Below are 13,082 nucleotides of genomic sequence, written 5' to 3'. Positions count from 1 at the left end.
GACCACAACAACAACAACAGTAGTACTGAAAAAACTAGACGAAAAGTTCGTTGAATGATATGTTCACAAACCAGTACGTGTTGATATATGGGCCAGACTGTCCTTTAATTCCCGTCTGACACAACAGAAAGAGCTGGCTGCATATGATTAGCAAGCATCCCTACACGTCCTTTAGCCCTTCTCAGCGGAGAATCAAGCGCTCTTTCAAATATACCCCGCTCTGTGTCGATTGCGTCACAGGCCCCTGTAACACGTGCACATTTTCTATGAACTGAGAATACACCAATGCCTTTAAGTACCCCCATAACCCGAAATCCAACGAATTCAAGTCCGGTGAATGGGGAGGCCATGCTACCAGACGCTCTCGACCAATACACCACTCACGAAGCTTTGTGGTGAGGCGCTGTAGCACGATATGTAGAAAATAGTATGACGCCCAACGTGCATAAACCACAATCGTTGCATTTCTTCAAGTGTAACGTTTTCCTCCAGCGCAGTTATTTCATGCGCCGAAGTCGGTGAGACGTAGCACCTTCTAATCTCCTAAGTTATGTGCATGGCCCTATGGGTCTGTCACCGACAATTCCTGCTCATACATTGACACTGAAGTGATCCCGATGAGTCTGTTGGTTTCTGGACATATAATTTTAGGAATTGTTCTCTTGGTTTTGAACAATACAATCTTCGGCAGGAATATGTGACACTGTTTCAGATCACTCTGCTTTCTTTTCAGGAATAAGATTATAAACAGTGACAAATTTCTGCTAAATTCCCCGCTCTTTCTGAAAATCAAAGATTGATTCCAAACACTAGAACTTCACTTAATCGATTGCTTCTGGCGATAGGCTCTTTGACGTCATGACCTAAAATTGTGCTTGTTAAAAGATGACTTCGACGTAATATAATAGACACCTTCGGCTACAAAATTAAAACTGCTTCAAACTGTCCATCGGTCTATTTGCATATCAGTTATTTTACTCATATTTACATTATCGACTTCTATGTGTGATTCAAGTTTTTGCATGTGGCTTCTGTTTTAAAAACTATCTCATTTTGGAACATAAGTTCTGTTCGAACATTATGAATTACCTGTAAGACAGCGGTCTATTGACACATAGTCAACATGGATCTAGAAAATATCGTTCTTGTGAAACACAACTAGCTCTTTACTCACACGAAGCGTTGAGTTCTGTCGACAAGGGACTTCAAATTGATTCTGTATTTCTGTATTTCCAGAAGGCTCTTGGCTGAGTATTTCAAAATAGGGTAGTGACCGAATTGCGTGCTTCTGAAATATCCTCAGTTATGCGACTGGAATTGTGACTCCCTGTCAGAGAGGTCAAGGTTCGTAGTGACTGACGGTAAGTCATGGAATTAAACAGAAGTGATTTATGACGTTTCCCATTGTAGTTTTATAGGCCTTCTCCTGTAACGTATCTATGTAAATAATTTAGGAGACAATCTGAGCAGTCGTATTAGGTTCTTTGCAGATGATACTGTCGTTTATAGACTAGTAAAGGCATCAGAAGGTCAAAACAAATTGCAAAACGATTTAGAAAAGATACCTGTATTGTGCAAACATCGTAAATTGACCCTAAGTAACTAAAAGTGTAAGGTCATTCACTTGAGTGTTAAAGAGGAATCCGTTAAACTTCGGTTACACGATAAATCAATAAAATCGAAAGGCCGTAAATTCAACAAAATTCAACTAAATTACAATTATCAACAACTTCAGTTGGAAATAACGGATAGAAAATGTTGTGCGGAAGGCAAAGACTGAGTTTTATTCGCAGAACATTTAGATGAAACCTACACTACGTTTATCCAACCTTTCTTGGAGTACTGCTGCGCGATGTGGAATCCTCACCAGATAGGATTAACGGAGTACGTCAAGGAAGTTCAAAGCAGGGCAGCACGTTTTATATTATCCAGAAACAGGGGAGAGATTGTCACGGACATGATGTAGGATTTTGAGCATATATCATTAAAACAGAGGGTTCCTGTTGCGGCGGATTCTTCTCTCGAAATTTCAATCACTATCTTTCTCCATCGAATGCGAAAACGTTTTGTTGGCGCCGACCTACTTAGGGACAAACGTTGGTCATAAAAAAGGGAAATCAGAGCTCGCAGAGAAAGATGTAGGTGTTAGTTTTTCCGGGTGCTGTTAGAGAGTGGAATAACAGACAATTATTGTGAAGGTGATTCAATGAACCCTATGTCATGCGCTTAAGTGTGATTTGCAGAATAACCATGTAGAGGTAGACGCAGATGTACATATATACTTCGCAAACCACCATACGGTGCGTGGCAGAGGTTAGCCCACTCTATAATACTTTTAGTCATTTCCTTTCCGGCAAACAGAGCGATGGAAAAACGATTGTCTATATACCACCCCATGAGCCCTAATCTCTAGTATCTTATTTTACGCGAAATATATGTCGGCAATAGTAGAATTGCTCTGCAGTTAGTCTCAAATTCCGGACCTGGGAACTTTATGAGTAGAGTCTCTGGGGAATTTCGGTAAGGTTCTTTTACCAATCTTGTCTCGCATTTACTTCTCCTGTTTCTTTTATGCAATCACTCCACTGAAGATCGGCCCGTTTAGGTACTCCAAGATATTTTACTGTAATTACTGTATCCAACAATTTGTCATCAGTAGTGTCGCTTTCCCTAGGCACGCACAATGCTTTACATTTATTTACGTTCAGGGTCAACTGCTAGTTCCTACACCATTCATCAATTGTCTGTAGGTCTGGTAGGTGGTTAAACAGGGCACAGACGCTGCTAGGGTAAAAACACTGAGTCCAATAGTGGATGCACGTTTTAACTTTTAATTTATTCCAAAATACATAAAACAACGTTGACTCAGTAACACCCTGCATGATGAACTTATTACAGTTAAATCAACATTAAATAAAGCAGCAAGGTAACAGCTTAGCTATAGGCCGCACTCTTAAAAAACTCTTCCCTTCACTCTTTCTTTTAAGCTTTAGCAGCAGTTAAACGGTATTATTATTGTTCCTCCAGTTTCTTTTCTCCACTAACCTTCAGCTAGGGACAACTGTTGCTCAGTTTTAAAAAAATTAACCTACGTAGTATTCGCAACAAATGTTACTATCGATTACTCAGTGTAAGAGCCATTCACTCTGAAAGCTTTGTGCGTGACACCTAATAACGAAGGAAAATCTACATACAAACATTGCCTTGCTCTGATCTCAATCTCAATTAAGATTAAATTAAGAAGCGGGAAAGCAATCATTTTACGACCAGGCACAAACTTACTTCTAAAGGCTTTTTTGAGTACAATTCATTAAACAAACCGGTATAAAAACAAGTTACAGCTGAGCAGCTAATCCTGACTCCCAATACTTGGTCTTAATTAAAAACATTAAACTCCTTTCCCCTTTTACAAACTTTCTTCTTATGGACAAACTAAAATTACTAATACTATTAGTAAGAGCAGCGTGTGTGGTATGTGGGTCTTATGGGTGCCCAACAGTGATTAAACGAATGTGGATAAGAATGAAAACTGTCATACACGCATGCACACGAAATGATTACACAATTATTCTATCGCACAGGCACACTCACATGCACTAAAACCATAGAGGAGGCCAGACAGCTAATCAAGAAATTAAAACAGATGGAATACAAAACACAGTAGAGCTAAAAGAACAGCACGGGGAAATGTGACAGGCTGACCACTTACAAAAAACTTGGAGGAGCCAGCCACCCTGCTGACACATTAAAAACATCTCCCCAAAATCTTGTTCAAAACGTGGGACCATTCACAAAACTTTAAAACGCGAACCACATTCGTCTGGTCATTGCATAAAATAGACTGCAGATCCGCCAGCAAATTCGCTGCAGTCTGCTGGTCAGCAAATAAAATGCAGTCCAATAAAATGTGGTGCACCGTGATCTGCACGCCACAAGCAGCACACATCGGAGGGTCCTCTCGCCGGAATAAATATCCACGAGTCATAGGGCTGTGGCTGATGCGAAGACGAGTAAGAAGAAACCTCGTAACGTCGACGTGGCTGGGAGGAAGTACGCCAGAAAAAGCTTCTTTCTCCTTTTAAGAAAATAAAACAGAAAAAAAGGGATAAGAGTTCAAAGGCTTGTTGTGCGTGGCCGGTTAGGATAGCACAAGCCACTTAGCAGCTTGGTCACTGCAGCCTAGGCTGGACACTTAGGTAGATCCAAAACATTAGAGATCTTTATTAATGCGTGGAAGTTGCTTCGGCAACTAAACCTTGCCAGCAGGCAACTTACAAGGTTGGGTACTGTCGTGAACAAGGGCACTAGGGGTTGAATTATCTGCACATCTATAGCTGTGCAAAAGGAACAGACCACGAGCCTTACAAGTGAAACAGAATACAAATTATGCGACAGTAACTTTCGAGTGTGGTATTCTCGTAACAGCGTCTTTTATACGTGGCTTAAACAACCACTAGAAATATTAACCCACCAAACTCTGCTTCAACGGTATTTATTTAACATGTGACGTTTGACAGTCGTGCTGTAACAGCTAGTAAGAAATCTTTTACAACTCTCGAGCTCCCACAGTGAGAAATACGTGTTTTCAACGTAACAGGAAAGCACAGTCAGTTTCCCTTCTATATTCTTAACATTACGTTAAGGATGGCCATGGAACAGTTACAACCAAACAACCAGATCAGACGAGGCACCAGATCGATACAGCTATTAATACTGGGCATAGAAGCGTTAACGATTTAACAGCGTAGAGCACGATCTCACTAAATACACTACTGGCCATTAAAATTGCTAAACCAAGAATAAATGCAGATGATAAACGGGTATTAATTGGACAAATATATTATTCTACAACTGACATGTGATTACATCTTCACGCAATTTGGGTCATAGATCCTGAGAAATCAGTACCCAGAACGACCTCTTCTGGCCGTAATAACGGCCTTGATACGCCTGGGAATTGTCAAACAGAGCTTGGATGGCGTGCACAGGTACAGTTGCCCATGAAACTTCAACACGATACCACAGTTTATCAAGAGTAGTGACTGGCGTATTGTGACGAGCCAATTGCTTGGCCACCAGTGACCAGATGTTTTCAATTGCTGAGATATCTGGAGAATGTGATGGCCAGGGCAGCAGTCGAACATTTTCTGTATCCAGAAAGGCTCGTACAGGACCTGCAACATACGGTCGTGCATTATCCTGCTGAAATGTAGGGTTTCGCAGAGATCGAATGAAAGAGCCACGGATCGTAACACATCTGAAATGTAACGTCCACTGTTCAAAGTGCCGTCAATGCGAACAACAGGTGACCGAGACGTGTAACCAATGGCACCCCATACCATCACGCCGAGTCATATGGCAGTATGGCGATGACGAATACACGCTTCCAATGTGCGTTCACCGCGATGTCGCCAAACACGGATGCGACCATCATGATGCTGTAAACACAACCTGGATTCATCCGAAAAATATGACGTTTTCCCATTCGTGCACCCAGGTACGTCGTTGATTACACCATCGCAGGCGCTCCTGTCTCGGATGTAGCGTCAAGGGTAACCGCAGCCATGGTCTCCGAGCTGATAGTCCATGCTGCTGCAAACGTCGTCGAGCTGTTCGTGCAGATGGTTGTTGTCTTGCAAACGTTGACTCAGGGATCGAGACGTGAATGCACGGTCCGTTACAACCTTGTGGATACGATGCCTCTCATCTGGACTGCTAGTGATAAGAGGCCATTTTGATCCAGCACGGAGTTCCGTATTACCCTCCTGAAGCCGCCGATTTTATATTCTGCTGACAGTCATTGGATCTCGACCAACGCGAGCATCCATGTCGCGATACGATAAACCGCATTCACGATAGGCTACATCCGACCAAGTCGGAAACCTGATAGTACGCATTTCTCCTCCTTACACGAGGCATCACAACAACGTTTCACCAGTCAACGCCGGTCAACTGCTGTTTGTGTGTGAGAAATCGGTTGGAAACTTTCCTCATGTGAGCACATTGTAGGTGTCGCCACCGGCGCCAACCTTGTGTAAATGCTCTGAAAAGCTAATCATTTGCATTTCACAGCATCTTCTTCCTGTCGTTTAAATTTCGCGTCTGTAGCACGTCATCTTCGTGGTGTAGCAATTTTAATGGCCAGTAGCGAATGTATTGTGGCGTCGGCGTCTGCTTAGAGTGGACACGACTCAGTGGTAAGACGTGGAACGGCATCCGTCATTCACAACAACGCCACCCTGTAACCAGTAGAAAAAAACAAACTCGTCACCTGGTTTGGTCATATTTCAGATACCGTCTTTCGTGATTAATGTCAATATTTCGATAGAGCGGCGCGACAGAATGTGTAAGCCGCTCTTGCTTCTTCACTGATAAACGCGGCAATTGCACCCCTCGATGACGCGATGACTCTCTTGTCCTGAAATGATGACCACCTGTTTTCTTTTGTTGTGAGTTCGCGACAGTCTTTCAGCTTGGGCGAACTGACTAACTGTAGTTTTTCTTTTTATTATGCCCAGTTAGATAATGGATGTTGAATATTAATAATATAAAGTCCTGAATCTTCAATTCGTCACCCAAGTCGTGGCGACATTATGGTATTGCGAGGATGTTAAGTTGATAAATAGTTATTCTGTCGTGAAGACGTCGCTACGTCATGTGTTTAATAACTAGAAGACGTAATTCCTGAGATAACATATACTTAATCAATGTACAGAATGTGTCGTAATCTTGAGACAAATCTATGACTGTTCACTGATAAATAACCATGAGTTCACTTGTCACTTCATAATATTGTAACAGTCAATTAACTTTCACTAATACACATGATAATGTCTATTCAATTATATAGGCGACACATAGAATAAAAGTTTGAATCCAGTTTCATTGATCCTTGTAATTAATTGTCACTACGCTGAGCACGCACACCGATGTGTCACTCAGGCAATTGCTTCCGTTTGCATCAGTAATACTGTCGTTGACGACAACATCGGACAACTCGGCGCAATTGTACGTTCTTCGTGTTTGCGTTTGTCTGTTACCTACTCCAGACTAATAATTGTTTTCCTGTCGGCCATCTTTCTTTTTCAATGTTCCTGAAAGTTCGTGCTTATTCAGAATCACGAAGGCTAAGTCCCATCACAAATCTCACACGAATCTCCGTATCCCGTTATCTTGCTAACGGTAAAGATGACTTGGCTTTGGTATGACTTCTAAATAATACTTCAGTCTATATCGCAAAACTTTCGAACTTCCGATTAGCTTAAAACAATGTAGTAGCGCTTACATGCATAGTACTATCGCAGTCGTACTAGAGAGCGACTAGATAGCAACTGAAGCTAATATTTCAATTTCCTAGTTACATTGTAGTCACATCTAACTTCCTTTTCGATGCGCCTACAACTCTCTTCTATGGTAAATGTTATCTTTGGCCAATTTACCATCTGGGCTTTAACCTTCGTTATTGTTTTGCAATTCTTTCTTTGATGTTTTTGTGGTGTCACTGCCAGACACCACACTTGCTAGGTGGTAGCTTAAATCGGCCGCGGTCCATTAGTACATGTCGGACCCGCGTGTCGCCACTGTGTGATCGCAGACCGAGCGCCACCACACGGCAGGTATCGAGAGACGTACGAGAACTCGCCCCAGTTGTACGACGACGTTGCTAGCGACTATACTGACGAAGCCTTTGCTCTCATTTGCCGAGAGACAATTAGAATAGCCTTCAGCTAAGTTAATGGCTACGACTTAGCAAGGCGCCAATTGTATCAGTGCATGTATCTTACGATTCTCATTTGTATAGTCAAGAGAGATGTACCAAAGGAAGCATTAAAAGTTAAGTATATTCCAAAGATACGTATTTTCTTTATAGTATTCAATACGTATCCTGTTCCAGACTTGACGCCAGTCGGCGTGTGTGTACGCGTGCCTTTCGGCTTCCTCCTCAGTGTGGCGTGACTAGCTTGTTACGCCACAACAGTTTTTGTTACGTATCCTATCATATTCTTTCATTCAGTCTCTATTTCATGATAAATATTACTATTCACATGACATTCCTGTTGATCAAATTATCACAAGTGTAAATTTCGTCGTCAGTAGCTGCCTTCACTGTCAGGATGACTAATTTGACTACTTCTTTTACCACAAAGGGTTGTTTATTATGGTTTGTGCAATTGCGGTGTTACAGCATGCAGCAGTGAACAGGGATCATCGCTTGATATCAATTCAGCAGGGCAGCAACTCTGCCTCCTCCCCGGACTGTGTATGACGGACGGAGACAAACACCGACAACCCTCGGTAGCAACCACGTCCCTTCACGCCCTCAGCCAAACACCAGTTCCGCCATCAGGAAGACGAGACACCATGTTATCCCACAGAGCCGTGCTGCCAAACCACGTTATCCCGCCCAGCCGTGCTGCCAAACAAACCGCTGTGCCACTCACGGTCCAATATTCAGTACAGACTGCCGCGATTCACCACGACCTATCTTTAAGCCGTCACCAACCAACCGCAGTGGTTGCCGGCATATTTCCACATTCTCGCAGCTAAGCCCGCACGGACCACGGATATTTGCGCGATTTACGGCTCAGATACCCGCGCAGAGCGACAGTATGTAGATTTTGCTGCTCAGAAGTATCATCTGAGGTTTCGTAGACCTAAGGTCACGTTAATCTGACTAACCCAAAGTGATCACACGCCACTATGCCCGAGACAGGATTCGAACCTGCCACCGCAGCAGCACTGCGGCTCCGGACTAAAGCGACCCGAACTGCTCGGCCACGGCGGCTGGTCACCGTAAAGTGCATCCTAAGCATCCTGCTGGATCATTTATATACATTGTAAACTGTATCAACCCTGTCACACTTCCTTGCGGTTCCTCAGAAATGACTCGTACATCTGTCGATTTAATTCCGTTGAGAATCACCATCTGGTTTGATACGAACTGCTCGACCACGGCGGATGGTCACCGAAAAGAGCATCCTAAGCATTCTGCTAGATCATTCACACACCACTATGCCCGAGACAGGATTCGAACCTGCCACCGCAGCAGCACCGTCGCTCCGGACTAAAGCGACCCGAACTGCTCGGCCACGGTGGCTGGTCACCGTGAAGTGCATCCTAAGCATTCTGCTGGATCATTTATATACATTGTAAACTGTATCAACCCTGTCACACTTCCTTGCGGTTCCTCAGAAATGACTCGTACATCTGTCGATTTAATTCCGTTGAGAATCACCATCTGGTTTGATACGAACTGCTCGACCACGGCGGATGGTCACCGAAAAGAGCATCCTAAGCATTCTGCTAGATCATTCACACACCACTATGCCCGAGACAGGATTCGAACCTGCCACCGCAGCAGCACCGTGGCTCCGGACTAAAGCGACCCGAACTGCTCGGCCACGGTGGCTGGTCACCGTGAAGTGCATCCTAAGCATCCTGCTGGATCATTTATATACATTGTAAACTGTATCAACCCTGTCACACTTCCTTGGGGTTCCTCAGAAATGACTCGTACATCTGTCGATTTCATTCCGTTGGGAATGACGATCTGCTTCGATACTGGGTAAGCTCGTACTCTTTTCGCTAAACGGCAGTGCGTGACGGTGTGAAATGCCCTCCTGAAGTCGAAGAACACGGCATTAACCTGAGCGCCCTTGTTTAAAGCGCTGCGTATCTCATGAACGAACAGAGCTCTGTTTCAGAATCAGTGTTGGTTTTTCCTAGAGAAGATTTTCGTTCTCCAGCGTTATAATTCATGAGTGTAAAACATGTTCCGTAATTCTACAACAGGTTTACGCCAACGATAAAATACCTGAATGTGTTCTATGACCCTTCTGTCTCCGAGCCATTCATCAGTTCTCTGTAGGTCCCTTTTGTCCACAGACAATTACCGTCTGGAGTTCCCACCTTCTTACGGACAACCGCATGAACTGCTGATAGAACGGAAGGAACTTCTTTCGTATCACCTCTGTAGAATCTTGAAGGTATCTTAGCAGGTCTTGATGTCTTTCCAGTATAATGTGATTGCAGTTGTTTTTCGGTTTTGCCACCACTTATGTCAATATCTTCCTCTTCGAAGTTAATACGGCGATTGAAACGAGGGACCGTATTGCGATCTTTCGAGGTGAAACACTTTCAGAAGACGGAGTTCAGTATTTCAGTTTTCTCTTTTATCTTCCGTTTCGGTGTCATTACAGTCTCTGAGTGACAGAGGAAACGATTTCGAACCGCTTACTGATTTTACATATGTTAATACCTCTAATGGTTTTTAAAATTCATCCGTGGCTGGAGCAGCAATCGTAGGATGGAATCTCCTTATATAAATAATAAGCATACAATCAATTGCAAAATGAAAGGTTTGTTAAAACCGTTTTACCATGGTTTCAAAATCGTCTTCTTCAGAAGGAAATATTGCCAACTGGGTTACATACTGAGGCCCATTTACGTTAAAATACACCTAAAAGGCGACAGTCAAATATAAAACTCCACCTGCATTTCACTTATTATGGAGGTGAGATTTTATATTTAATTGATGCCTTTCAGTTTTACTTTAAAGTACTTCTGCCACAACTTGTAACACAGCTGTCAATATTTCCTTCTGAAGAAGACGTTTTTATAAACGTTGAAACCACGGTAAAGGAGTATTAATAAACCTTTTATTTTGCAACTGACTATCCATTTGTTATTTCTACAAGAAGACCTGTAGGGGTTTTTAGTCATATTATTCAGCAAGTCATTCAACGCTTCTCTCATTGCCCTGCTTACGCTCATTTTCCCCTCTTCATTCAGCTTATGTCAGCTATGTTTTCACTTTTTTTTTAATTTCTCAAGAAGCTCTCTTTGTTTACTTAGCAGTTTTCTAACACAGCTATTAAACCATGGCGGGTATTCCCCATCCTTTAAGACTTCGATCGGGACGTACTTGTCTAAGGCATATTGAACGATGCTTTTGATTTTTTTTTTTCCATTTGCGCTCCACATCTTTGTTCCCAGCACTGCACTTTATATCCTGTCACTCTCGCTAAGCAAAAATATGTTCTCATCTTTCTAAACATTCCTTGACTATGTCTACATCAACATCTACTTTACATGGATACTCTGAAAATCACATTTAAGTGCCTGGTAAAGGGTTAATCGAACCATCTTCACAATTCTCTATTATTCCAATCTCGTACAGCGCGCGGAAAGAATGAACACCTATATCTTTCCGTGCGAGCTCTGATTTCCCTTATTTTATCGTGGTGATCGTTCCGCCCTATGCGGGTCGGTGTCAACAAAATATTTTCGCATTCGGAGGAGAAAGTTGGTGATTGGAATTTCGTGAGAAGATTCCGTCGCAACGAAAAACGCCTTTCTTTTAATGATTTCCAGCCCAAATCCTATATCATTTATGTGACACTCTCTCTCATATTTCGCGATAGTAAAAAACGTGCTGCCTTTCTTTGAACTTTTTCGATGTACTCCATCAGTCCTACCTGGTAAGGATCCCACACCGCGCAGCAGTATTCTAAAAGAGGACGGACAAGCGTAGTGTAGGCAGTCTCCTTAGTAGGTCTGTTACATTTTCTAAGTGTCCTGCCAATAAATGGCAGCCTTTGTCCCCGAAGACTTTTTAAGATTTCAGAGAAAATCAACCATGACCTGATTATTCCATATGGTATCACGTTGTACGAAGCAGACTAAATATTCCAGACTACAAGATACAAGTATAATCTAATAATCTCAGTATTGACTCGTTCCGTGACCATGGAGACTTCTCCTTAATTTGGTCCCACGGAACAATAAATAAATAAAAAATTAATAAACAGGTGTGAAAATTTCCTACACAGTCAGGTTAAGTTACGGTTGCAACCAACATGAATTGTTAACAGAACAACTAAAACAGTTATGGAAGCCTACTTTATGGTGAATCAGTTTATGTTACAGTGGAATGTAGAAATATGCTAGGCAGCACTGCCTCCACATCACGCCAGCGTCCGTGGCTGAAAGGGAGGATCGGTAGAAGTGGTTTTCACGTGAAAATCGTGTTGAAAAATTAGTTAAAGGGCCGAATGTAAACAGACATAAGGTCTCTATGCGTCGCTGTCAAGTTCTTTACAGAATAAGCTCCATTATTCACAACAATTTACCATAAATGTTTGAGCAGGGATGTGTTTCGTGTGACTGGGGAAAAGCGCACATCACCACTATCTATATAAGCCGATTCAGAGAACAATCGACCACTATCGCCCACCTATGTTTGTTAACAGAATTCTGAAAGGTATTCTGAACACAAGTGTTACGCCTTCCCTAGAAATGTACTATCAACGTGAGTAGTTCGATCGTACGAATCTTTTCACAGATAATATCCTCAGTGTCATGGAAGATTCGTACCACGTCAAACGCTACTAAGAAAATACGTTCGTATTGAAGAACAACATGTATCACATCAGTACAGGAATTCATTCCATGTTTACCGTACCCCATTCCAACCATGGGCCTGTGTTTCCAGCTGTAGAAACTTCATCAAAGAGATGCATTTGCAACGTACGTCCTCAATTATTTGCTGGACGTATTCCCATCTCTCTCTATAGTTTTTGCTCTTTACAGCTCCCTCTAGTATCATGCAAGTCATTCCCTGATGCCTTAACAAATGTTCTGTCATCCTGTGTCTTCTACTTGCAGTGTTTTCCACCTATTCCTTTCCTCTCCGATTCTGCGCAGAACTTCTTCATTCCATACCTCATCAGTCCACCTAATTTTCACCAGATCTCAAATGCTGCAATTCTCTTCTGTTCCTGTTTTCCCACAGACCATGTTTCACTAGCATACAATGCTGTGCTCCAAACGTACATGATCAGAAATGTCTTCCTCAAATTAAGGCCTACGTTTGATACTAGTAGACTTCTCTTGGTCAGGAATGCCCTTTCTGTCATTGCTAGTCTCCTTTTGATGTCCTCATTCCTCAGTCCGTCGTTGGCTATTTTGTGGCTTATACAGTGGAAATAATTAACTTCTTCTCTGCTTCGTGACCATCAGCCTTGATATTAAGTTTCTTGCCGTTCTCATTTCTTCTGCTTCTCATTACTTTCACATTTCTT

Source organism: Schistocerca nitens, chromosome 1, assembly GCF_023898315.1.
Source record: "Schistocerca nitens isolate TAMUIC-IGC-003100 chromosome 1, iqSchNite1.1, whole genome shotgun sequence".
Lineage (NCBI taxonomy): Eukaryota > Metazoa > Arthropoda > Insecta > Orthoptera > Acrididae > Schistocerca > Schistocerca nitens.
The sequence above is the reverse complement of the archived record's forward strand: the minus strand, read 5'-3'. Positions refer to the sequence as shown.